Source organism: Sylvia atricapilla, chromosome 10 (assembly GCF_009819655.1).
Source record: "Sylvia atricapilla isolate bSylAtr1 chromosome 10, bSylAtr1.pri, whole genome shotgun sequence".
Classification (NCBI taxonomy): Eukaryota; Metazoa; Chordata; class Aves; order Passeriformes; family Sylviidae; genus Sylvia; species Sylvia atricapilla.
Window position 1 is genome coordinate 18331254 of NC_089149.1, and position 27665 is coordinate 18358918.

The 27665-nt window shown below is 45.1% G+C and overlaps 1 protein-coding gene across 2 annotated transcripts in view; it reads right to left on the minus strand.

Annotated features, from left to right (window-relative positions):
• Window positions 1-26432, minus strand: part of MAP3K13 (mitogen-activated protein kinase kinase kinase 13) — a 69332-nt gene extending 42900 nt beyond the window's left edge. For both annotated transcript variants that reach the window (XM_066326170.1, XM_066326171.1), the window contains exons 1-3: window positions 26402-26432; window positions 17611-17725; window positions 32-177 (exon numbers count right to left, since the gene is read on the minus strand). The gene's annotated coding sequence lies outside the window, so the exon portion shown is untranslated. The remainder of the gene's footprint in view (window positions 1-31; window positions 178-17610; window positions 17726-26401) is intronic.
• Window positions 26433-27665: the final 1233 nt, after the last annotated feature.

Consider the following 27665-nt stretch of genomic DNA (forward strand, 5'->3'; position numbering starts at 1 on the left):
CTACAATTGGAATATCAACAACTGCTGGTACCTGATCATTGTTCCAGATGCACTGGAAGCCCATGTCCTCTTGGCTCACTGCACATGTGCCTCCTCTTCAAGTCACAGAAATCAAGCTGTCCTTGGAAGCTGCACCATGGGTAGTGTTTAGGACAGTCCAGCACTGAATTCTTCTCTCTAGAAAGAACAAGAAAGCTCAGAATCCTGGTGAAGCGTACTGAAAAATGCTCTCAAGACCAACCCAACACATCCCCTCAGCACATCGTGATGTTACGTGGCACATTCAAAGGCAGCAGAGAACATCCAAAATTAAGTATGCACTTTCAAAAAGGAACTGGGAGTAGAAAAATACCTCAACATATTTAGTACATCCTTTCTTAGCACAGGCACACACTCTATAATCCTTTTATGGTACAATTTTAATCTAAATTAAGCAAGCAGCTCCAGTAAAAGAGCTCAGAGCTTTCCACACTACAAAATTACATCAGGATTGGATTAGCCTGTAAAATAACACACTTCAAGGTAATCTATTAATGATATTTTACACTTAATTTTATACTCAAACTCCAAGCTATTTGTTTTAATTTTAAGCAAATTCTAGGAAAAGCATAACTTACTACAGCCCTCCTATGGACATAGAACTTAAAATATTATTATTCCTATTGCTGCCAGAAACATTCAAGGAGAGAGACAACAACTACTGAGACTCCCAGTCCCAAGCCCACTGCACCTTTTTTCCACTCCTCCAGCCCCCTCTCCTCCCAAATTTGACAGGCTGCAAGAGTTAGCCCAGCTCTTCATAAAATTAAAGATAAATCAACACCTTGAAATTACAGAACTTTAATGCAAACACTAAACTACCTGGTCTTAAAAGAGTTTCTCTCCACCCACACATATGGCTTTCCTCATATCCTTCAGCATCCTTCACACACAAGCAAGCCACTATGACACTGAGGAAGAAGATTAGAAATACCAGCACCAGTGTCCTGCCAGAATTAGGAGAATTTAAACCAAAAAAAACCCACCTGCCTCAAGTTCCACACCACAGTTCAGCTGCTCTCAAGGCCACTCCCAATGTTTGGGAAGTTCAGTACATTCCTAATTTTTTGCTGAAGTAGGAGCAAGGGCCAATTGTATTTGAGAAAAACACTGAGTTTTGTCACCACTGTAATTTCATTTTATATCTCTCCTTATCTTTGCTGGTTTGCCACAAAAACAGGACAGTCAATTCCACATTCCCAGTAAGGAAAAGCTTTTAAAGCCCAGGTTAGGCTACATTCAGAGGCTTTATTTGGGCAGCAGGAGGGTGATGATATAACAATATTCTTTCACAGCAAAGTACCAATTTTCAGCCTCTGTGGCCCCATACCAGGCCTGCATTAACTATCTTAATTACAGAAAAATTTTCAAATAAAATCTAAAGTAAATATACATGTATCTTGACAGTTTCATTAGACAAAATTTAGAGTTTATACTTTGTGTATTAAAAATGTAAATATTTACTTTTGTTCACAAGGGTATAATTTATAATTTTTATTTATAATTATTGCCACTATTATAATAATTTTTGCCACTATTTTAAGACAGGAAATTATACATGTAAACACAAGGTTTACCTTTTTGCTTAAGCAAACAAACACTGTAAGCAATACTACAGATGAAACAATATTAAGATTGAAAGAATCAAAACCACACAAAATAGGAAAAAATGCATTGGAACACCTTATCTTTGTCAACACAAGTCATATACATGTATAGGAGACAGCAGAGAAAATTGGAGAGATGTTCATAAAAAACATGAGACACCAGATGCCCACAGTTGGCCAAATGCCACTGGAATAAATTACTGCATTTCACATGAAAAAAAAAAATTACAGCTTTTAAGGCCAGGTTTGAATCCACCATTTAATAACTGGCACTCAAGGTGGGAATGGTCAGTGCCTAAATAGGAAGGGACTTGTGGGGCTGGAGGACTTTCAGCACCAGACAGAACACAGAAGAGTTCAGCTCTTCCTGCAGTTCCATTTACCACCACCTTTTAGAGCCTTTGACTGGCTTTTATCACTTGCTTCCCACATCCAACCTGAAAGATTTCATGCCTGTATAATCCAGTCCAGAAGCCAGCATGCTGTGGGGCAGCTCCAAGCTCTTAAGAATGCATAAAAGCACTTGCTCACTGGGTAAAAACTGCCAGTGTGAACAGGACAGACCCAAAAGCCAAAGGTGTGCAATACAGAAATCATCCCAGCTGGGAACAGGGCTACAAACACACCTGCTGACTGAATTTTCTTTTTCTTCTTTAACATCATCACTGTGGACCCAAAGAATTCTTTCACTCTAGTATTTCTCATCCTACCAAAATACCAGCAGAATTCCAAGTATTTGGATTCAAGTGCAAACCCCTGCAGATGGATTTTTGTCTAAAGAACTGAACAAACAAAACATTATTTGCTTTGAAATTCTTCTACTTGTGGTGAAAGCCGAGCTGTGCTGAAATCAATAGGACAGTTGGCATTGTTTTCAACTGAGCTGGAATTTCATTTCCTGTACCCCACTTCAGATCTGCTAAAAACCACTAGAACAGAGTTTTTGACCTTTCACAACAGCTCAAAATAAAATGTTTTGTGCAAAATAAATACATACAGGGCAGGTTACATAAACAGCATGAAAGCAGCAGCTGTGGCTGGTTTCTTCAGAGAGAAAACTTTGCCCCCAGCCAGACTGCTCTGGATTAACGATGTTCCTGTTCCATACCCAGGCTCTGAAGCCTTGGGAAGTCCCTATCCCAACTCAGTTTTGTTATCTTAACTGTTGGCTGATAACAGCTTATCAGCAACTTTTCAAAGGTTAAGCTCAACACATATGCATGGCAAAAGTGCAAGGACAAGGGAAATGTTGAATTAGTGCTCCCTCTCCTCCTGCCCCTGCAGCAGGGGACCAAACTCTCTCCTACCCCAGGATCTGTGCCAGCAAAGAAACTTCCACCAAACCCCGTTTGAATTGAAAACATCTGAAAACACCACAAATGTGCCTTCTTTCAAAGGAGGTGCTTGCTTTGCCTGCTGCATTCCCACTGGCTGCCACATTGGATGGAAAAGCTAACCAAAACCTTTACGTCTGGTCCTTAAATATAAGGCACTTTTATTACTGCTGCCAAATTTATCACTGACACCAAGCTCCATGACAACTCACTGGAAAACAAAATCTTCAATTTAGGGCATGCTATGATTTTTATTTCTATCCCAACTGTGTTACTGAACTGTAAAGGGCTGATGCAACCTTAAACCAGAAAAAAAAAAAAAAAAAAAAAAAAAAAAAGCCCAGTTACAGACTCATTACTAATTCATCCTGGCTGAAGCTGCATACCAGCAGCTGCTGCCTCTCTCAATTAACAGCAAATATTGAACAGTATTGTCATTTAACGGTGTTTACTGCCTGCTGCCCTGTCCACTGCCGCATTTTCAAATGCTCTGGCACAATTAAAACCATCAACACTAATAAACAAAGCTTAGTTTAACCCTTTATGTATCACAGCAGAAGTGTTTTACTTGCTTCCTACATTCATTAGGTGCTTGGCAGAATCTGAAGCCCAAGGATACAAGGTACCACCCAAATGGGATTTGTACCTCAGAGGCCCACAGGGTGCTTGGCTTCTGCAGAGGGCTGAGCACAAGTGTGAAAAATTATGGGAGCAACTCCAGCAGAGCAGCTCTTTAGGAATTATTGCCAAAAAGTTGAAACAAAAGAGGGGAAAAAAAGGAAGAGACCACACATTCAGCCTCTGCTGTTGAAAATTTAGAGCAATAAAACCACAAAACAAATTGGGTAAAAAAAAAATAAATAAAGGTACAGCCACTCTTCAGAGAGAGTTTATCAATGCTGTGACTCCTGATGACCCCATCTCTGCATGGGGGACTCAAAAGAGCCCAAATAGGGACCTCCCTTCCCTCTACTGTGCCCACAGCTGCCTTTTGGCCAGGCTGGGTCTGAAGTAAATGATTATACAAACTGTGCAGCCAGAGCAAGCAGCTGGAAGTGCAGCCCTTCCACGCTGCCTCCGCAGGCACTTCCATGCCCTACTTGCTCCATGGTGTCAAGTTTGCTGGAGGGGACTTCTGTATAAGGGACTGTACAGATTCTACATTTCGTTTCCACGCTGTGTTCCCAGCACATCAGCAGGAGGGAGCATCTCCAGGCTCTCCTCTGAGCCCACTGCCAGCTGGGCCAGGGCCAACACGTGGATTCCAAGGACTTGCAGAAGGGAGGAGGTGCTGGGCCAGCCCAATTCAGCTGCAAGGTGCACACTGGCAATTTAGATTCTACAGGAAAAGATCAAGCAGCTTCTGTATTGCATTTACTAGAGTAGAAGCTAGGATAATGTCATTCCAGCTGATCTTGAAATTGAGGGAATTCAGTTATTTCTGATGTACCTGGACCTTTGTTCTGTCCCTTCTGCAGAGGGAACAAAGCATGGGAGTCCCAAGGACTGATGCTCTGAGGACTTGTCAAATGCATGAGGGAATGGCTTGGAAATCTGGGCAGGTAAATGCAGGCCCAGGCTCTGTCCAAGGCTTTCTGTGAACATTCTTTCCTGGGGTTAGCACCTGGCTGCAAGTCCCCTTATTTTCCCAGGTCCCTCTGCCTGTATCCTGTGCAACTCCAAGAGCCAGCCTGGTTTCCTGGGAGGATTCCTTCTTCCCTCTAGGTCCCCCCAGCACCTTTGTGCCCATGAGGTCTGAGGTGCTCAGATATATCAGGTGATGTGACTAATACCTGCCATCTGCTCATTGTTACCTTCCCTCTCCTTTCCTGAAGAGGAGTCAGCACTAAAGTGCTTGTTCTACTCGATCTATTTTAGGAGCGTAGGCTTTCAGCATCCATGCAGCACTGCTTTAAGCTAGAAAACTTAAATCAAAGAAGTAGACCATGCTCTGTCAGGGAAAATTGAGCACTAGGTCCTGCAAAAGTCTCTGGCATGGCTCAGGAACAATCCTTGTTTTTGCAAAAGTGATCTCCACTCCAGCATGCGCAAGGAACAGAACTATTGCCCAGGTTTCACTCCAGGCCTCAGTGCAGGGGCAGATGAGATCCAGGCCTTGGAAAGTATCCCACTGCTCTCCATGGAGACCAAGTCAGCCAACACAGCTTGGAGCATCAACAGGCAATGTGCTGCAGCACTGGGTTATTCCCTGCTTTCAGGAGTGAGGTGCTCCTGCCCAATCACACCACCTTGGAACAGCTCAGGGAACAGAAATAGGTACCAATAAGTGAGGACACATCTCTGCCCATCAGACTGGGAGGAAACCTCAACTCACAGGGAATATAAAAGCATTGATTCTACCAACAGCTGCTCCCCATATGTCATGGTCAAGGGAAAAAAGCAAACTGGGTACACAAAGGAAAGATGGGGAGAGAGGCCAGTGGAGGATAATTTGATTTCACTGTATTTCGTAGAGGAGCTGTGTCTAAATGCAAAGAGAAAAATCATCATAGTGTAGGAGGCTGAAAGATTTGAGATAGAGCAGTGAGGAGTCTCTGGCCCCATAAATGTTTAATTTGAGCAAAGCAGCAGATAAGTAGTAAGCACAGTTCTGCTGCTGTTGCTGAACTGCACACTCCTGCTTTGATTTCTAGATGACACAGAGTGAGAACGTAAGTATAAAAATAAATTAGGAGAAAAGCACCAGGGAGATTTTCATACCTGACACTACAGACAGAGCTGCACAAGCCAGCAAGACACTCAGCTCCCCTCCTTCTTTCTGCTTGGGGCAGCAGCAGGAGGGTGAGCAGCACACATGGAGCTCTGGAGTGCTCCCAGCCCTTGATTTCCCAGCTCTGCCTGCCCAACACAGTGCAGGGGATAACTGAGCTACTGCACCACACCTGAGGAAGCAGCCAGGGTTGAAGATCACTGACAAAAGGCACCATGCTGCCTGCTAAAAACACTGTGAAATTGGAGAACCACAGAAGGAAGATGCATGTGGAAACACAGAAGAAAATGGATCCTCAGACCCCTAAAAGCAAAAATAGGACCCACCTGGAACTGTTCCTTTTGCAAAACTGTCCCTACAAGGACTGACTTTCTCCCCGTGCTCCTTTCCTAACAAAAAAAATTTATCAGTAAGGATCATTCTTTCCCCATCACTTCCTTGAGTTATTCTCATCCCACTCAAAACAGTAAGCTCAAATCGGTTAAATAAACCCTGAAGAAAAGTTGCTAATTAGTGTTTCTTGCTGCCTAAAATGCAAGATGAATCTGAAAAATAAACTAATGCATTCCATGACCCCTGTGAGATCTCCAGCTCTATTCTTCTTCCCTTTCCTGCTCTTTGCTTCCCTTAGATCACCATTAGCTGTTTCTTTCCCCTCCACCATCAGAGAGAAGCCTATTTCCCTTCCCTATTTACATCTTTCTCATCTCAAACTTCACTCTTTTTCCTGCATCTATATCCACTTGCTGAAATTCAGACGACTCCTCTGCTGCCTCCACCAGCATATCCAGCCTTTCTCCCAGTCTGCAAACCTAGAAAGAAATATGGCTTCACTAAAACCAAGCACAAAGGTTCAATTAGACCCAGATTATACCCCAGCAGCATAACTGTTTTATTGGAATTATATCACTTATCCCAAAGCCAGCTACACTTAAGAACTGCCTGGACAAGCTTTGAATGAGAGCAGGAAACCCTTTGGCTCAGCCTTCCTCCCTCCCAGTAGGAGAGCCTCATCCAGCTGCACACACTGGTAAGGTAGGGAACAGTGCACCACAAATCCTACTGAAATCTGTCCAACCTATGGAAAACCTCCACACAACAAGTGAAGGTCATCCATGATTTTCTCAGCCATACAGATTTTCTCTTTTAAAAGCACGAAGAGATTTAAAAATACATACACTAGTATTCTTATATTTTGCACTCTCCTCAAGTCTGGGAGTGTATTTGAGGAAGTGACCATGAGATGCAACTCCAACAAGTAGTTTTCTGCTTTAAAAAAAAATTAGGAGGAAACAGAAACCCACAGCACAGCCCTGATTAACCTCCAAGGACACAACTACTCATGGCAAGTACAGACACATCTGAAGTCTTCTTTTCACTGCATTAAGCTGCTGGGGAAAACCTTGCAATGCCAGAACAGCACCCTGGACTCTTCCATACACACCTGATATAGGAAGGTATCACCTCTGATAAAGCAGGACCTCAATTGTCACTGCTGGCTGCTCTGGATTTTCAGCTTCCCAAAAGCTGATGTCATGGCATTTCACCTTGCAAAACAATGACCTTTGCAGGCCTCTGGAGAAATAAGCCAAGTCTAGCCCTGAAAAGATACAGATGACAAGGAAAATGCTGGTGTGTGCTGCTACTCAAATGACAGAAAGCATTCAACACTTACACTGATACATTATGATATAATTCTACTGTAACTGCAATCTCCTGTGACACAACCATGTCATTTATTCTTCTGAGAAACTCTGAATATACCAGATAGATGGCACGGAGTAAGGGAAGCAGCCCCATCTCTTACCAAACACTGCCTGGTGACCTCACCCTCGTACTGTACCAAGGCTGCAGAAGGGAGAAGCTCTTGGACAGACTCCCAGAACACCTCAGGAGACTCAGGCAGTCATATTTGGTGCAGGAGGACTCCCTCCTTACCAGGACTGAGGTGACACAGTTACTCCCCAAACCAGGGCCCTGTGCCTCAGAGGAAAGCACAGACACATTAAATAGCTTGAACCATAAAAAAACCCCATCAAAACCTTCCTCCAGCCATCACCAGAGCTGCATCTTACATCTTGCTTCTCATGGGAGAGCCAAAAGGAAATCTCCCTCACCTCCAGCTGACAGCAGCAGCTCCATCCCTCCAGGACAGAACCAGCTGTAAATATTGGCTGGAAATATGTATTCCCACTGGGGACTGGCAACTGTCTAACTGCTGGCAGCAGGGGGGCCAGGGGAGTCTCTCTTGTGCCAAACAGAAGGCAAAACAAACCAAAGAAAAAAATAATGCCACATGCATACACCACAATACCTGAACCTACACAGCATTAATGTGGCCACTACCTTTAGGCTGAAATGAAAACATTTCAGAACAGCTATACTAAACTAGGAAAGCTGCTTATGAGCAAAACGAACGAAAAGATGCTCTGTCCTTTCTGCTGTAGATCCAAGGCGAGGAAAGGCCACAGGGGTATGTGACCAGACCATCAGAGATGGATCACAGGCCTGCAGCCCTGGATGTGGAGAGGTCCTAGCAGAGATTTTTCCACGAGTATTACAACACTGACACAGTTCATTCCATAAATACAACCTCAGCTTGCTGGAAATGCATTTCTGACTGAGCACAGTAAAGAAAATACACACTGTGAGCAATTAACACAGGTTAACCAATGCTCTGTGTGTGTGTAGCTCAGCCACATCAATATAGATTGTAAAATATTCTTCTCAATTTTCTTAAACCAGAAAGTGTTCAGGAGTTCATTAAAGTTTTTCATAAGAAATTCTTTACACAAGCTGATCAACGAACCAACTATTAGAATTCTGCTGTGGGACAGTATTTTCTACCCCCACCACGTGCTGTGCAAGCTGGGTTGCAAACCTGAAGCTCAAAGCTACATGCTGACATGGATTTGTTGACTGATGCCAGGAAAAGCAAAAAAATAGTAAAAGGAGCACACAGAAAGAAGTCCAAAAGACGACTCAGTATGTCTGATGAAGACCAGACAAAAGCTTATGCAGGAGGAAATTTCTGGCTCGGATACAAATGTGAACTATTCCCTGAGAAACAGCCCAGTTCACCTGCTGAGTACCTGTCAGCCATTCTGTAGGAAGGCAGGGTGAATTTATAACCTGATAACTTAAGGCTGAAGAGATGGAGAGCAGTAGCAGGTGGCCTTTGATATCAAGGTCTTTGCTATTGCAGCTTCAGTACCTTCTCTTGCTCCAGGCAATCACTTGATCTCACATGATGCCCAGAAAGACCAAATTCTACTTAAGAGGTTGCAACAAAGCTCAGGAAACATTTTCTCTCAAAAGACATCTTGGGAAACTGAAACAATCAGAATGATGAGTCTTTTTGCTCCTGCCAAGTGCCTGAGGTAACAAAGGTAATCAAAATAAAGGCACAAAATAAGATTCTGACTGTAGATGGTCAGTGTCTAATACAGGGATGATATTTCGGGGTTGGATTTTGTGAATATAATCATCAGAGATGACAAGAAGAACAATTTCCTTTAGCACATGAGAGGATCTTGCAGAGAAGAAAAGGACACTTAATGGTCCCTTCTTCTGCCTCCCCTCTAGGTTTGCCTTTACTCTCCTCTGTAAAAAACAGGTTGATGAAACTTCTTCCTTCCCATGTGCTCCATGGGGAGGGAGGCACTGCAGACACAGGCTCATTGCTCTCAGTAGTTCAAAAGCAAATATGTTGTACAGATAATGAACCTCAGCTACACAGGAACATATATATTTTAACCTGAAAACCACAGAAACTAACCCTGATGTTGCAAAATATCAGCCAGGGAGAGTGAGAGAAGGGATTGTATTTTTACCCCCAAATGTGAGAACAGTTTCTCCTGCTCCAGATACATCACCAGTTGCGAAGGGGTAGAAGTATATTCTCTAGGCCACACAGTATCTCCTGGAAGCCTGAACACACTGGTCCATCTTCTTGTAGTCACCCCAAGGGCAGGGGAGATCAAATGAACTGCTCAGGAGTATTGCAATCAACACTCCCCTGGCCAAGGGAATAATGGAATGAGGCATGGAGGCTTCTGAAGCCAAACTGCTGATAGAAGAATAAAGATAAGGCACTATCAGAAATTAGTCCTGAAGATCACTCCTCAAGCACAGTGCTGAGTCAGCTCCTTGCAAAGAAGAGCAGAGCAGAACATCTCCTTTTGCAAGGAGTCCATTTCTTCTCACAGGTCATTTATTGATGGTCACCTTGGACTAGAAGGCCATCAGCCAAGACAACATAATGGCTCCTGGTTGTGGCTCCTGGGCACAGAACCTTCACAGCTGCATATGGGACTGTTGCCTAACACCACAAGACCTTCTCATTCCTCTCAGTGTCTCGTTACACTTGCATTTCCAAAAGAGACTAGAAATTCTACTTCCTAAGCAATTCCCAATGAACCACCACAGGGTGCTGCAGAGAGAAGGTTAAAGATTCCTCTCACACAATCCCTGTCAGGGGATGCCTGGTCCTTCAATATGCTGGTCAGAAATGTTACTTCTACTGCAGTGTCACCATCCAACACCTCAAGACATGACAGGAGAGAAATACACCTGAGGAAAAGGTGGGAAAAGTACATTTAAAAAGTACTTGATGCCACTCCTCCAAACATTTAAATATGAGCTAGAGAGTGAAATGGGTTTACTGGAGCCTCTGAGCTGCTATGCTCTCCCTGCTTCCAGCAGGAGGGAGGCAAAGCCATGGGATGAGGGTCAAACCCCTGTATGGCCAGTGCAGCCATCAGAGAGAAATTACTCAAAATGGCTCAAACATCAGGTTTGAAAGCAGAGAAAAAACCTTTCCTGAAAAACATGCAGGTCAAAGAAAATCCCATATTCTTTTGACCTCCATGTCTTACTGCAAATATTCTTTTTTTTTTTTTTTTTAAGGCATCATCAGAAAGAATGAAAATCATTCCTAATGAACTTACATGCAACATTAGTCTATTTTCACTGGTATCTGCTACTCACCCTTCTTCCATTCCAAATTCTGGTTCTCCCCCCTCTCACCACCAAGACTGAGAGCTGACACGTCCCTCACCCTTTCTTCCCCTCTTGTTGAAACCTTATTTCCACTGCTCTAATAGTTCTTGACTTAACTGGGACAAGGAAAATTATTCTGGGCTTCTCTGTCCTAGCAGTTAGTCTATTCTGTATTAACCATCCAGAGCATTGCAAAATCATACTGAAGCCCCAGGCAACCATTCTAATGCTTCCTTAAATTCCTGCTTTAATCAAATTGTCCATTTTTACTGGACATGTCTCTAGCCATATATATATGTATAAATATATATATGAACTTTTTGCATAAAAATCCTTCAGTGTTAAGAAAATTCAGAAAAGCTCGTTTAACAGTGCTCATTCCAACAGCTCACAACAAGCTAAATTTCTATCCAACCTCAAAACACAGCTATTCCTTATGCAAGACAGATTTTTTGCCCATCCTTTTAAGCAATATGCAAAAGCATTCACCACACTTGAGAAACTTCAGTAAATATTACACACCAATGAAACATATAATAGCATCCACTAGTTTAGGCATGGAGCTGAAAGGCCTGCCTTTCAAACACTGGCTATTTGGCCTGTTTTAATCTAAACTATCACATTCAGACACCCAAGGCAAAGGAGAGGAATTTTTAGGTGCACTCATCTCAAACTCTGACCTTTACTTTGATGTCCAATATCAGCACCATGGCACCATTAATTTCTTTAAGGGATGCAAATTCATTTCTGTACAACCCCATCTTTCACAGCAACATAATTACAAATCTGGTTTGGCTGATGGCAGCAGCAGTTTTTGAACAACACCACGTGCACCTGCAAAGGGATGAGCTCTTTTCAGAGTAAAGCAAAATGCAAACTGCAGTGACCTACACCTTACTCCATTATAGAGCTGTGCCATTTATGGTAGGGAAACAGCAAAAGGAAATTTTCTGTACTGTACTGTGATAAAGCAAATCCTTTGCATTTTTCAGATGGCACTTCCCAAAAACTGCCAATCATTTTAACTGCAAGAGACAGCACACTACATAAATGTATTACGACTTTCTAAAGAAGTGCATCCAGAAAAACCTTTACTTGGAGACACATAACCTGTTTGGAAACTCTTCTATCAGGAGAAAATCAGGGCTGGTTTCCATTTCCTGGAGTCTGTGCCTGAGACAAGCAACCACAGTTTGAGTTCACCACCAAGTTACACTGTCCAGTTTCTCAGTGAACCCCATTCTCCCATCCATGAGCAAGGCATTAAGCACCAGCTCATTTTGCAGCCCCCACTCTGCCCATCCTGAGGCTGCAGACAGAGAGGCTTGGCTGAGGGCTGCTGTCAGCACAGGGCAGAGCAAATAAAGATACCAGTGTAACCACCTTTGAGATAAGGCTGCCAGTGCAAGCACAGCTGTCTAGGAAACACACAGCAGAGAAGCAGGAATGCAAAGTGCAAGCAGGAGTTCTGTTAGACCTGAAATTACCTGGACTGAGATACAACATCCTCTGCTACTGCTGCAACATCCTGTCAAGCAAACATTAAGGTTTCCCCTTCTTACCTTCCCTCTCAGGACAGAGCACAACCATTTAAGTGCACACAGCTCTGCTTTTCAAGTAGAACAGAAAAATACGAAGTAGCAGCGTACAGTCAGGTTTTGGGTAGTAAACTATGCACACTCTTTTCCCTCCTAAATTACAGCTGTAATGGAGAATGCAAGGACAAGGGGGGATGGTTTTAAATTAGAAGACAAGAGATTTAGATTAGATATCAGGAAGAAATCCTTCCCTGTGAAAGTGGTGAGGTCTAGGCTGCCCAGAGAAGCTGTGGCTGCCCCTGGATCCCTGGAAGTGTCCAAGGCCAGGCTGGACAGGGCTTGGAGCAACCCAGGGTAGTGGAAGGTGTCCTTGCCCATGGCAGGGGGTGGAATAAGATGATTTTTAAAGTCCTCTCCAACCCAAACCATTCTGGGATTCTATGAAACCATGCATTAATTGTGAGGCCTTTTTCTGCTCCATGTCATGTACCAGAGGCAGGGCCCCTGATTTCAGGCAGCTCTGCTCAGACTCCACCCAGATGATGCTCTGGCAGTACCAGCAATGCCAGCAGAAAGGCATTGAGCTCACCAAAGGTGTGTGGTACCCACTCAGAGCCCCCACATCAAACCTCTGCCACAGGGCATTTCAAAGATGGACAAACCCTTGAAGGTGGAGGAAACAGCAGCTGAGATTGCCTGCACGTGCCTTCATACGCTGAGACTTTAATTTGAGCACACTAGAGTGCATTAATAACAATTTTAGAAGAAAACAATACCGACTTCATTTACTTTTACAAAGCCTTTGCCCTCATCTTTGCTGACTGCAAGTGTCAAAGAAAGGTCAAAATGGCTTAATTTTCTCCTGTGCTGGACAAAAAGGCATGAAGAACAGACAGTAAATTTAGCTTTCTTCATTTGCACTGGGACTTAAGGAAGGAGAGAAGGAATTTATTATCATCAAATTGACCCCAGCATAAACTGGCTGCTTTTATCATGGTTGTGTAAACCAAATAAGAGAAAACCAGAAATTAAAGTAGAGATTAAAAAAGATGCATCACCTCAAAGACAGTCATTGGATTTCGATGCAAAAAAATTTGTGGTAACAGACATCAGAACACAAAAAACTGAGCAGCTTTCCAAACACAGCTACTCCAAAACAGCAGGCAATGCAATGCTCAGGCACCAGAGGAGGGAGACCAAGCCAAGTGGTAAATGAATTAAATAAAAGTGGATTGTGATCCTTATCAGGAATGCTGAATTCTCCTTTACGTGGAAGCACTGAGCAAACATTATTTTAAATAGAAATGTAATTCTGCTTCAAGATGGCAAGTGCAATGTGCTTGAGAAACAATATAATCTTATTGGATAAGGGGACCTGCAGACAAGCAATGCTACCTGGCAAATTTACAATTTCTTTATCGCTGCACCTGTATCTATTAATCAGTATCCAAAAGTTACATATGACCAGAACATAATCAAACTTTTTTTTAAATGTACACAATATTTAAACGTAGGAAAAGCATACCTTGAAAATAGAATTGTTTTATTCAGGCAGTTGGAAATACCACCACGGGAATCTGAAACAATGTCTCCTCTTCGCTCCAATGTGATTACACATTTTTACAGTTTATTCCCTTCATTAAATGTCAGCCTAAAGTGCTCTGCTTAGTAAAAATTATTTTCTTAACAGCAGATCTTAATAAAAGAAAGATAGCAGTAGCCTTGTCAAGTGCAGTAGCCTTGACACTTTCTAACTAAACTGGGCTGCAGAGGACTCCTGGCACAGAAGGGTCCTAGACCAGGAATTCCTGAAATTTTGCTCATTGCAAGTTCATTACAGTGCAGTGGGTGAACAGCTCACCCCAGGCTGGTGCTAACTGGATACTGTGCCACCAAGGGGATCCATCAGGCCACAGAGGTGATAGTCCACATCCAGTTAAATCAAAACAAATGGTTCCCAACACAGCAGCTGAAACATCCCAGAAAGGTCACAGGCAGCCAAGCTGTCAAATCCACGGTGGTAACACTGCCTGTAAATTCAGTGTGGGGATGAATCTTATGGATCTTCCTGTAGGAAACTGGGTGTGTCTCAGGCTGCTCACACTGCTTGTGCCACAGCTCAGCAGCACCCACTGAGCTTGCAGGTTATAACATGGGACCCTCAGGATCCACAGGAAAGAGAGAACACCACACGATGAGCTGGGCTTCTTTATGTGTCTTTGGAGGTGGCGGGGAGGGCTGCCCTTGGCAGAAGGGGATAAGCAAGGCCCTGAAGGAAGCATCAGTAAAATAAAGACATAAATAGAAGTTGATGCAGCTCTGCCTCACAGTTGTCATCTCCAGTGGCCTGGTCAGCTTCCCCAGAACAGTCTCAGCCACACAGCACTGGAAACATTCCCTCTCCCAGAGAAAATAAGGATGGTAACTGGTTCTGGCTGGGCAGCATCATCCAGTTTTTGCCCAAGGTTCAAACTCTCCATATTTTGTCAAGATTCAGGTTAAATTGATGGCATATTTTTGTCCTAATGAGACAAGAATTTCATCCACAAACACCAAGGCATTTTCAAATCCCATAAGGCCATTAGTGATGACATACTGGGGCAGACAGGCAAGGAGAGAACATACCAGGGACCTCTACACCTATTCAGGGTTTTATAGCTAGGATAGAAGCCTGATACAGTCAAACCTCCACATGAAAAAAAGGCACAAATCCAGACTCTAGACAAAATCCAGTGGTTAACTAATATCAGAACTCGTCCACACTGCAAGTCAGTCTTATGGTGCATGGGTGGGCCAGTGGATACCATGACCTTGTCCATTGCTGGTAGAGCTCCTCAGTGAGCACAAACACTTGAAGCACCCTGTCAAATGGAAATTGCAAATCTCCAGGAGATGCACCATGTCATCATAGGTTACCCAGAGAGGTTGTGGCTTCCACACTCCTGGAATTGTTCAAGGTCAGGCTGGATGGGGCCCTGAGCAACCTGATCTAGTGAGTGGCAGGGGGGTGGAACTTGATGAGCTTTAAGGTCCCTTCCAGAACGAACTATTTCATGGTTCTAGGACTGTACAATCATTCCTGAGCCACCTCTGGCTGCAGCAGCTGCTGGAGAAGCACAGCTCACAGAGCTCCAGCCCTCCCTGCAGCAGCCCAGCAGGAACAAACTGCTGAACGTTCCAGTGACAGCTCTGAATACTGTGTGCTCCAGTGCTCCCACAGGATGCACTTCCTTCCCATGCCCTGTCCTGCAGCAGGGATGCAGCCAGAGCAGGCACCACATCCAGCCCACAGGCCATCTGGCAAGATGCCTCTCGAGCATCAAGAGCCAAGAAGCAGAACTGTTTTACTGGAAATATCTCCAAGTATTTCCCAGCTACTGTTGAAAATCCCTCCTTGAACAAGGCTGGAACAGCTCCTGGCTCCAGTGCAGGTGCCTTTACCCAGCTGCTTTACACCGTGAGAAGTCCCTGTGCTGACAAAATCTGCTGGGGTTGTGATAGCAGCTAAGAAAACAGCAAGTAAACAACACACAAGAACAAGTACTCAGAGCAGGAATACCAGCACAGCCTGGTATTTACTTAATGACTCATCCAGAGGAGGATCTGTCCCTTTAGGCTTATGGCCAGCATGAGAACAGGTAATAGGAGAGCACATGAAATCACTGGAGCTCAGCTCCTCCTGACCTCTGAGAACAAAGAAGCCTTAGAACAGCAAAAAATATCCTCTTTTCACTCTCTCTCTTCATTCTGTTGCACAATCTTTCTCCACAGAGTAAAGCTGCACTTTTTACAGACACAGAAAGGAGAAAGCAAAAGGCAAGGAAAGCATTTCTGCTCACCCACACAACAGCAAAACAAAGACTACACCAGAAAAGGTATTTCCCAGTGAGATTCTCTAGCTTTATGGAGTTTTTGGCAAAAGGTTCACAGATAACATCTGAAGAGGACACTTGGAAAACACAGCACTTAGGAAAGACAAGACAGCTTCTACAACTCAGTCCCACCTTTTGCTTTGGGGCTTTCAGGTTTCCATCCTTTTATGCTGAACTGTGCAGATCATGCCAGACACCAAAGAGCACCTATGAATGTGAACAGTATTTTTCTCTCCAGCTACAAGAATTTTCTTCCTCAACAAGTAAAATCCCCTGACACTGCATCTTCTTGTACCTGTCAAGTCCTGCATTTCTGAGAGAAGCTCTCCATGCTACCAAATATACAAATGTTCAAGGAACTCACGTGGCTAATGAGCTTCAAAACTATAAAAGCACATAAAGAGTTCACTCTAGGCTGAACTTCTGCTGGGATTTTTTTCCTTACATGGGAAAGCATATATGTACAAAAGGCCTGTGACACCAGTGATGAACATTTTCAAGCAATTTCTGTGCAGGCAGAATGACTATTGACAAACACCTATTTTTCACCATTACACTCCACTATTGTCTTTGAGTTTAGAGCTGCTAGTTGGCTCATGCAAAAAAATAAGTAAAAAAAATAACAAAGCAGCCATCAGAAAGGCAAATATATTAGCCTAATTTAAAAAAAATAAGAACTAATGATGCTAAGTGGGTAAACTGAGGCCTACATAGCTCATGGCTTCCTTTTATATGTTATTTATTAAAGTGAGAGTAAGGTCTGAACCAAGATATTTTAAACATTAACTGCCTCAGAAATGATGGTTTTAGTTCAATGTTGAGTGCAGGGCTTATGTAACATTTCCTATTTTGATTTCTGTTACTAAAGGATTTTAAAACAAAACTGTACGGTCACTGCCTACAGCCCTAAGGGGCTGACTACAAAAATAACATAAAAGATATCACAAACTCTACCAAATACAATTCTGATTTAATTTCTTTCAAGCATTACGTTCTTTACTTTGGGGAAATTACTTTATCATCTTTGATAGCAAGCACTCTTCTTCAGCTCTTCTGAACACTGAAAACACCATTTGAGTTACAACTGGAACAAAACTTGAAAAATGTCTTATGTAATTTAATACACTCACCAAAGTAAACGAAAGTTTGTCTTACAAGCTTAACTTCCTCATGCTGCAAATAAAACACCTACATTTTCTCCACTCACCAGAAAATATCTGTGGTATTTTCAATTCCCAGTGGCTCAACTCTTTCACTCCAGCTTTTTCAGAAGTTTCTAAAGCAATGATAATTCAGTAGTGGAAAATATTCCCTGCTTCTTCCCCGTTTCTCCCGGTGATAAAAATATACATTTTCACAAGCAAGTTTCCATGGGTTGTGTCAGCCCAGAAGGGCAGTATCAGGCCAAGCTGGAACGAGGGTGGATCTGCCTTTGGTCAAGGCCCAAGACCCTGGGGAGTTCATCTGCCACATACAAAACCTACTCACCTTCAGGACATGTTATTTTCCAGTAGGAAAGTGTGAAAAGGCTCATTTCGGAAGATGTAATGGTCCATCAGTTTTTGTCCTTAGCTCTCTTCGCTGTTTCTCCCAAACTGGTGTTCTGGAGATATAAAAAGAACTCCAATTTAAAATATAGCTCAGATATAGACTAAATTTTTCCTGCTTTTTACTGGGCCCACTGAAAGGTCACCTGAAACCCATGTGATGGTCCAGTCACTGAATTACTGCTGTCTTATCTCAAAGATGGCTGTAAGGAATTATTTCCTCACCCTTGCCACCCTCACAGCTTACACATCTACCATCCACAGTAGCATACTGAGAATTCATCCTGAAGATTGGGAATGGGCAAGGGACTTATTCAAAGTCATACTGGTGCCAGAACTGAAAATTACACTGTTACCAAAAGTCCCTTTTCACCTTGCCTGCTACATTTGACATACTGACATATATTTACTACACTCAGGTTTATCTCAAAAGCATAAACACTGAACTATTCTACTGAATTTTGCTAGTTACCTCAATGACAGATTACCTTCCTTCTCCTCACCAGAGACATCCAACTGTGGGTCCAACTGTGCAGCACAATCAGGGCATTTCTTACCCTGCTTTGGACTATGAGGAGCTGGACACATGTTTGCAAAATTAAGCTGAAAAGGCAATGCAAAAGCACTGGGAGTGTAAATGAGCAAATGCCACACTAGAAGCAATTTCCCTGGTAGTCTCATTTCACAGCCAAAATAATTAGATCACCAGCAAGAAACATCCCAAGCAGATAAATGGTGTGTTACAAGATTAACCAAGGTCATTTCTCTTACACCCCGCTTTCTAAAAAGATGCCTCCCCCAAAAACTTAACCCTAAGGCTCCATCCAAATTAAAAATTCACTGTTGATGTACATCAATACAAAGCAAATCAAAGCATTCCAGAGCCTACCAAGAGCTGACTGCCCAAGGAAAGGCCATATGCCTTCTAAGCGAGAGAAATCTCCATTTGAGAGCCACCTAAACTCTGAGACTTCTGCTGCTGTGTGCGTTCAGAGATAACTGCCAAGTCATTAAAATCCCACATTAGAAGTTTATTAAATATGCAAACATTAATGGAATTGGACTAGCAGCTACTTAGGCAGATAAAATTTCAATGTGGCGCATCCCACAGTTCCTGTTATCAACGTTGTGTCCCTTTTGGAAACATCTGTGAAAGAGTCACAAAGTTGCTCCAGGCAGTGAAAGCCTTCAACTCTTTCAGGTCACACTGAATGTTCTCACTGGCCTAGAGAAGACTCCTGCTTTCCAATAATTACAGCTCAGTATCTACTGTCCATTTCTGCTTTCACACTTCACTGCTGGAGATGCAAAGTGTCCCTAAGGGTTTTTCCCCTTTGGGGAATATTTGCAGGACAAGTCCCACATTTCTTTGCAAGCTCACAGGTACAGATGTTTGACACATCCCAAATTCACAGTCCTCGTCAACTTGCTGGTGGAAGAACTACAAAATGAAGAGCAGAGTGTCATACAGACACCAGGGATTAAAGAAAAAGTGCTTTAAAAAGCAGCTCTTCTGAACGTCAGGTAACTGCACACATGCATGTGTGTAGAGCTCTGCAAGGAGCTCCTTCTTTCACTCTCTCAAATACAAGCATCAGTCCCCCCTGCAAACACCACTCTCAGTACATTTTGCTCCACAAAATGCAGTTTCATTCCTAGGTTATTCTGTAAAGTCCCTGGTAAGTGTCTTAACTAACCTCCGAGTTTTTGTTGTAGAGTGACATCAGACTTGGAATTGCTCTTCATTAATGCTATCAGCACAATCTGAGCTAGCCCAAGAGAAAGGAGGACAAGGAATAGCTCTCATTACACAGAGAATAAACAAGCTCCTAAGAGTGCCTAAAGCACCTCCAGGTGACTCTGGCAATAGCCTCGCTCTCTCAGTAGCTTCAGAGAATGTCTGGAAGATTTAATCCTCTAATTATGGAAAAACAAGTGTTGTCTAGCACCACCTTCTTGGAGATGTGAGGTTTCAGCAAAAAGATGGAAAGGAAATCTTAAGGAACAACCTTGGAAAAAGCATGATTTACAGGGGAAGAAGGGGAATGAATGAGTATGAAGTGACCTCCAAAGAAAACACTGAGCTCACTGAGCACAAAGAGGCTGAGCAGGTTCTTTACCACCACCTTTCCTGGTTCCAGTGACTGTCTGGAGAAGCAAGGGCTGTTGTAATTGTCAACACCTTCCAAGAATCAGCCCATGGGATGCAACACTGAAGTTTGTGTATCTTTCAGTCCTGCAACCATATGGGCCTCTCAAAACAGAAGGTTCAAGGATACCTTGGCCAAGAGGGACTCAACAAAATTCCCCATCCATCACCTGACGCAACACCAGGCATCACATGCTGCAGAACCTTGAGCAGCAGCCAGTTTAAGGTCAGGTACACAATAGCTTCCCACTCCATGAACCAGGAAGCCCACGCCTAGATTTAGATTTTTTTAAAGGAGAATTGAATTATTTTGGAAATTAAAGCAAAGAGAGACTTCAAGGTAATCTGGGTTCTGAAAAGGGTCCTAACTAAATCTCACATGGATTCTGGGGACTGATCTTTGCTTCTTCAATGTGCCCAGAAACGCAGCCAGCTCGTGGCTGTTCCCAAGGTCAGCTATTCCTTGAAAAAGCAAAGGAAAACCCATACAAATACTCTTAAGAGGTATCATGATGAGTTTCTGATGCAGATGGTACATTCTGGCCCTAGACATGGGGAAAAAATGACTGTGCAAACATTCCCTAAGGCTCTGAGCACTAGGAGGCTTCTATACAGGTATGTGCTCTGTCAACTGCCCATTTGGACAGTCCACTGAGCTCCTCAACTTGACTGCACTGCACAGAGCACATCAACACTTTGGATTATCTCTGTCCAGAGAGCTCCTGCCTGCAGGAACATGCAATGGATGACAGAGCACAAAAATAATACTTGTAGTTTACAGCCAGCACCCTTTTCTGCCCACCAGGCTGCAAGAGGAGCCTCTACCCACAAGAACACACTAAATCAGTTAACCAGCAGCAGGATTTCCTCCCAGTACAGACAGACAAGCACATTGAAACTACAGGACATAGTGCCTTGGGGAATGCAAATAACCCACTAAAGGAGAGCTCTGTTTGTAAGGGAACCAGGGAGGTCACAGTGCTCTGTGTCAGGTATGTGACACACTGACAGGGACACAAGAGTCCTTCCAGCAACCCTACAGCTAAAGCACCTGCTAAACCTTCTTACTCCCAAAGTGGTGTCCCAATGCTGCCAAACAACCTGATGAACTTCAGTGTTCAGGTGGTAAGGAAAACAAGTAGAAAAAAAATGATTCTATGAAAACTCAGCCATCCATCTGCCACCTGCTGAGGTCCGTGACAGCACCACATGAGAGCCCAGCACTCTGTTTCCTCCACCAACATGGAGACGCCAGGCTGACCTGGAGCCAGCAGCACTGGATGCACAGCATCAGTGGGAAACTCCTCTCAAGGATACCTGAGTAGGCCAGACACAGGGAAGGATAACATAGCAAGGAAATTTCATCCCCCTTAGCACTGAGCCATCCTGCCACAGGCCAAAGGTCACAACTGTAGTGGCACCAGCTAAGAGCGACAATGCAAGCTCACAAGACAGCCTGGCACACTGATCCGGAGATATGGAGGCTGGGGACAATGCCCTTTATCCATGAGTTGTAGGGAAAAGCTGTTGAGCTAAGATAGGAGCAGCAAAAACTCACAAATCTCTGGAATGTGAACAAGGTGTTTCCCGGCAATAGCAACAAACAAATGGAGTAAAATTAATGTTTTCTCAGCACTTTGCTGTCGGATGACCTCGCCAGCACCCTTGTGCAAGAGACAGGATCCTCTCTGACAGACCCCCACCAGCAGCTGACCCAGCACGGCAACCAAGGCTGACACTGTGCTGCACTCCCCTCTGCTCGGCTCCAAGGATGGATTCCTGACCACCTTCTCCCCGAGGGAGTTCCAAAAATAGCCTTTGCTCACTCAAGGGAGTCCACGCCTGAATAAACCACAGGCAGAGGCCTTTGCTCACAGCCCACACCACAGCAGCTCACCCGCTGCAGAGGTGGATGCCAGGAGGATGTAGGCACGCATGCAAAGAAAGAGAGACATCCAGAGTTCAGAGACCCCATTGGCAGAGTCAGGAAGCCAATGCCCATTAAAACAGCCTGCAAGTGCTGGGGGACAGCTCAACATGAGCCAGGCAGGCTAAGGGCAAAACACACCTCATCAGAACGTTAAAAACTTGTGGGTTATTTCCTCCACAAAACTGCCTGATGACTCATTAAAGAATATCTTTGTGATGTAACTATTCAGACTTACACAAAGAAGCCTTGTAATTAGCTCTCAAAGTAATCCTCTGGCCACCATCTGGAGCTCAGCCTAAACCTTGACCTCAGTCACCCAGACAGCCACACATCCGTGACACACACCTGACAGTGAGTCACACTGCTACTGCACTGCACTCACAAAGCGGAGAAAACGACGGGAATGCTAAAAACTCGAGCCTCTTTTTACTCTACATGTTCTTCAGTTCACACCCATCACACTTAAGGAAATGGTTTCAAAAATATAAAGGTAAAAAGGAGGAGTCATCAACCCAAACCTGCATCTAAAACAAAATGTTTCTTCCATCGAAACCTCAGTTTATAGTAAACAAAGTTGACACATGATATACACAACCTTCTTCCAATAATATAGGAGAAAAATCTTCCTAGAACCAGATTCTGACAGAAATCACTTACCACAGATATAAAATAACTTATTCCCCGAAGTATAAACAGTTCAAAATATTTTACTATTAAAGGACAGCAGAATTCTTTTTCCTAAAGCACCATAGATGACTGGATGTTCTTTTTGCTAAAACCCTCTGATTAGTTTGAAATTCCTGTTCCCCACAAGCAAATAAAGTCTAAGATGCCTCCCACCTCTTATAAAGCCTCTTAGCTAGGGAAAAATTGGTTTTCTTCAACATATAGCTGTGTTGCTTGCTGAGCTCCCCACAGCAAAGCAGTCAAGAATGATACACGCCACATCACCAAGAACAAAATTTATCTTGTCAGTCCCAGAGGAATTCTATTTCCAAAGAAGTTTAGCAAGTAGATTTTAGACTTTTGTTTAAAAGCCCTCAACACAAGGAAAGATGGATGGAGCAGGCTGAAAGTGCTGAAACAGTTATTGCTTAGTTCATATCTGAGAGCAAATCTCGGCAAGAATGAGAAATGTTTATTTTTTCTAGGGATCACGTGTCTATAAAGCACAAAGAGCCTTCTGTAGTAGGAGCTCTGGTCCCAGAGCAGAGACCTCCTGCCAGCTGGGCTCCTGGCACACACAATTCCCTCCAGCTCGAGGGACAGTTAAATACAAATAAGAGCAAGATTAGAATGGACCACCAGATGTGGCACCAAGGAGACCCCAAATTCCAGTCATTTCACAACAGGGAGACAGACTGGGCCTATCCCCACCACCAGGTACAGAGGTGGCTGTCTCCTCCCATCATGCAGACTGCCAGCCCTGGACATGGGGACATCATGGGGGGCTCCTGAGCCTCCTCTAGGACCATTCCCCACAGTCAGGTCAGCTTCAGTTTGGCAGGGAGGGGCTTAAAGTTATTATCTGTGCCACACCACCTTTCCCCTGGCTGCAGCTTCAGCAGGGATTACCCAAGATCAAAGTCCTACACAAGTCAATATTTAACTTGAGCTCTGCACTGCTGAGACCCACCTGGAATATTGGATATAGTCACTTACTAAAGCTTATGCTGCCATTTCTAACAAAAAAAATAATAATAGGCAGGTTATCTTCTTCATGAGAACTTGTGAAGCTCTATAGGGACAGCGGATAGAGCCAGCCTCAGTCATTTTAATAAGGGAACTAAAGGAAAATGCTTCCAGAAAAAGAGATCTAAACAATGGGATGTGTACACTGCAGAGCAGGTTCAAGGCAGGGCCAAGAGCCACATGGCAAAAAGCATTTAAAACCAAACCACACCAAGGTCTGGAAATTCAGCATTTGTCCCAGAGTAGTATTTTATGCAATTAAGCCATTTATCTATGTCACAAAGGCTTATATAAAAGTCTTGCACATTACAAGGAGAAGCATTTATTCTCCTCTAATTACCACTAAGTATGAACTGCTGTACTAACACAGACTTTAAAATAACACAATTAACAAAAGTGATTTTTTCCAGGTTAGCTGTTCCTAGTCTTAGTGAGGCTAAGAAAACTGTTTATACTTTAAAAAAATTCTCTGCAGGAACCTGATATAAATTTTTGCCAATAGTCTCACCTTTAATCTTTTTGGATGGAGAGCTTTCTGCTGTGAGAAACAGCTGTTAAAATACAATTCAGGCCAAAAGTGAGCAACTGAGAGTAATTCCTTCTTTCCTACATCTGTTTCAATTCTTTATCCACATGTTCTCTTTGATTTCTTTATTGCTGTTAGCACTCCCACCTTTACATTTAGCAAAACCTGTTATTGTTGTCTAAATAAGAACATCTGTTGTAGCAATGATTCCCACGGAGTTATGGGTGAAAATCACCACAGACAGCATTCTAAAAATGCCCCAGTTCTTTATTTCTAACCCTTCACAGGTACCAGTTTGGTCAGCACCCAAAAGGAAACTTTTTCAGGAAACAAAAATATTTATGCTGGGAAAGAGTGGAAGGAAGACGCTGAGGATATCAGGAACATCTGGAAATAAGGAGTAGTGCACTGCTTCCATCCCAAAAAAATCCAAACCAAAACAACAAACCGCCAAAACGCCAAACCACAAACACCAGGATGGTCCTGAGTGTTTGTGTGGGCAAAGTGTAGCCTCAGGGAACGCTTTCAGGAGCAGCTTCACTGATTTCGATCCCTGTCCCTGCCCGATGGGCGGGCCCGCCTCTCCCTCTTGGATGCACAGGCACGGCTGCATGGATTCAATTTCCATATGCTGCCAATTGCCAGTGGGTTTTGCACGTGAATCCAGCCCATCACACCACCACTTACACCCGCACTTAAGGAGCAAGGAAAACAGACAAGCAGAGGGATGGAAAAGAGGTGCACAGGGCTCCCCTTTCCAGCAGTAACATAATATCAAAGCTGTTCCTGAAATTCCATATCCAGGATCCTTCCGGATCCACACGGTTACACAAAAATTCAAGCTTTCACAGCTCAAACGCCTCCTTGGAGCAACCAGATCACAACTCCACTCCATCTTGGAGTGAATGCAGAAAGTATTTACCCTTATTTTTCTACTCTGCTTTGACAATGAGATCAGTATATTAAGAGCAGCCTACCTCTGAAGCAGTAAAACTACAGGTTAAAATAACAACTGCAAGTGAACTCACAGCAAGGTCTCAGCACTTTCCAGCAGCAAAATTCCCACAGAGCTCAAATGAGAGAAGAGGAAGGCTCCTGTCTGTTTTATCTAAAGGTTTTATTTTCCTTGCACTACACCTGTAGGTGTTACTTGCACCAAATCGTCATCCATTTAGCAAAAATGAAGCACAGTACAAGATTGTGCCCGGGGAAGCGCCCTTCCCTACAACGAGGAAAGAGGAATGGTCTGGACTGGGAGGGATTTTAAACCTCATTCCATTCCAGCCCCTGCCATTCCAGCCCCAAGCCCTGTTCAACCTGGCCTTGGACATTTCCAGGGATGGAGCAGCCACAGCTTCTCTGGGCAACTGTGCCAGGACCTCACCACCTTCACAGGGAGGAATTCCTTCCCGATATCCCATGCATCCTTGCCCTTTGGGGCAAGGCAGTGGGAAGCCATTCTCCTTGTCCTGGCACTATGGTTCTTGCCTTCCCTCATTAACTTAAGAGCTGCACTTCTCTGGGCTAAGCCACATAACCCAAGTGAAGCATCTACTAAACTTATCCCATCCACTCTCCCAAGTTTCTGCCAGGTGAAAGAAGCAAAATTCCTACACGTCTTTTTTTTTACTGGAGAGGGCACAAAACCATTGGAGCCTGTGCTGGACTTTGCTGTTGTCAACAGCCCCCAGACAGGATTAGGACAGACACCACAGGCTTAATTCCGGCGGGATTTGCTCCAGGTTGTCTGGAGACTGACTGAAACGCTTCCTGCTGCCCGGAAAGCAGCGATAACACCTGGGACTGCTCACCTGGCCCACAACAGGCACTGCCAGCACCTCGGCGGCGGCCAGGGCCACGGCTGTGCCTCTGACAGCTCTCTGAAACTGGAAGAAGTCCCTTTTTTATATCAAGTATACAAAGTCACGCCTGTATATCGCAGAGCTCTGCGCCTACAAACAGGAGCAGTTTCCTGAGCACCCCGAAAGCCGGGCACTCCATTCCCTGAGCATCCATACCCCTGTTGTCGCTCAGTAACCCATTCCCCGAGCATCCCGTACCAATGAGCACTCCCGTTACCTGCATACCGCATTCCCCGAGCACCGCGCGCCCAGGGCACATCATTCCCTCAGCACTCCGTCACTCGGACACTGCGCTCCCTAAGCATCGCTCTCCTGCGCCTCCCGTTCCCTGGGCACCCCGCATCAGTGAGCTCCCCGTTCCCTGGGCACCCCGCATCAGTGAGCTCCCCGTTCCCTGGGCACCCCGAGCTCCCCGTTACCTGCGCAGCCCGCACCCCGAGCTCCCCGTTCCCGGGCACCCCGAGCTCCCCGTTCCCGGGCACCCCGAGCTCCCCGTTCCCTGGGCACCCCGAGCTCCCCGTTCCCTGGGCACCCCGAGCTCCCCGTTCCCGGGCACCCCGAGCTCCCCGTTACCTGCGCAGCCCGCTCCTCAGCCTCACGTTCCCGGCCCCGCCGCTCCTCCCCCCGTCGGACCCGCAACGTCACCTCCGGGCGCGCGCCAGCAGCGGGCGGACTTTAAGACGGGGGCGGAGTCTGAGGGCGGGGGCGCGGCCCGAGGGGGAGGGGGCGGGGCCTGCGCCGTGCCGGTCGGGTGACGGGGCGTGGGCGGGAGCCGAAGGAGCGCGGGCGGGAGCTGAGGGGCGTGGGCGGGCTTTAAAGCGTGTGGGCGGGGTCTGATGGAGCGCGAGCGGGTCAAAGAGGCGTGGGCGGGGTCTTGAGGTATGGGCGGGGGGGTCTGAGGGGAGTGGGCGGGGTCTGAGGCCTGTGTATGTATGTGGGCGTGGTCTGAAGTGGGCTCGGCGTGGCCTGATGCGTGGGCGTGGCCTGGTGTGTGGGCGTGGCCTGCGGCGTGGGCGCGGCCTGATGCGCGGGCGTGGTTTGATGCGTGGGCGTGGCCTGATGCGTGGGCGTGGCCTGATGCGCGGGCGCGGCCTGAGGCGGCGCGCGGGCGGGCTTTGGGCGGGAAGGCGTGAGGCGCCGTGCCCGTGAGGGGCCGGCCATGGCGGGTACGGGCGGACCCGCAGCACCCCGGGCCGTTCTGAGGGACTCTCGACGAGCCCCGGGCAGGGCGGGATCCGTGCAGGAATCCCAGCTGGGCCGGCACGGACGGATGGGCGCCGGACTCGTGGCTTGAGTGCGAATAGGGCGGCCAAACCGCGACTTGGTGTTTGAGGTTTGCTCTGTTTTCGAGCACTTGGCGACAGCAGCCCCAGTATTCTAATATTACCTGCGAGCTCTCTCAGGACCAGGTTACAGCCTTGTGTGGCCGAACTAGATATTAAGATGCCAAGCTTAGACAGACACTTTTAACATTGTAGTTTACTGTTGGACACAAAAGAGTTTCTTGAGTGCTACATCAACGCATCTGAAAGGGAGAACAGAAAAACATATTGGTTACATGTACCTTTTTGCCACCTTCATTGACAATGCTACTGTCTGCTTCAAGAAATATCCCTCTACAGCGACTTGTGTCGGTTTTATTTATGAGCATGTGAACATTTACGTCTCAGTCCTCTGCAGCCATCACCTACTGCTTTTTAATCCGACTCCTCGCGTTGTTCCAGGCTGTTGGATTGTTCCTCAGGATGCCAGCGCAGCACAACAGCGTCTTGAACCACGTGTAATGCCGTGAGTGAGGGCACTGTCACCTTGTTCTTTGTCCTCTGGTGTTCCCAAG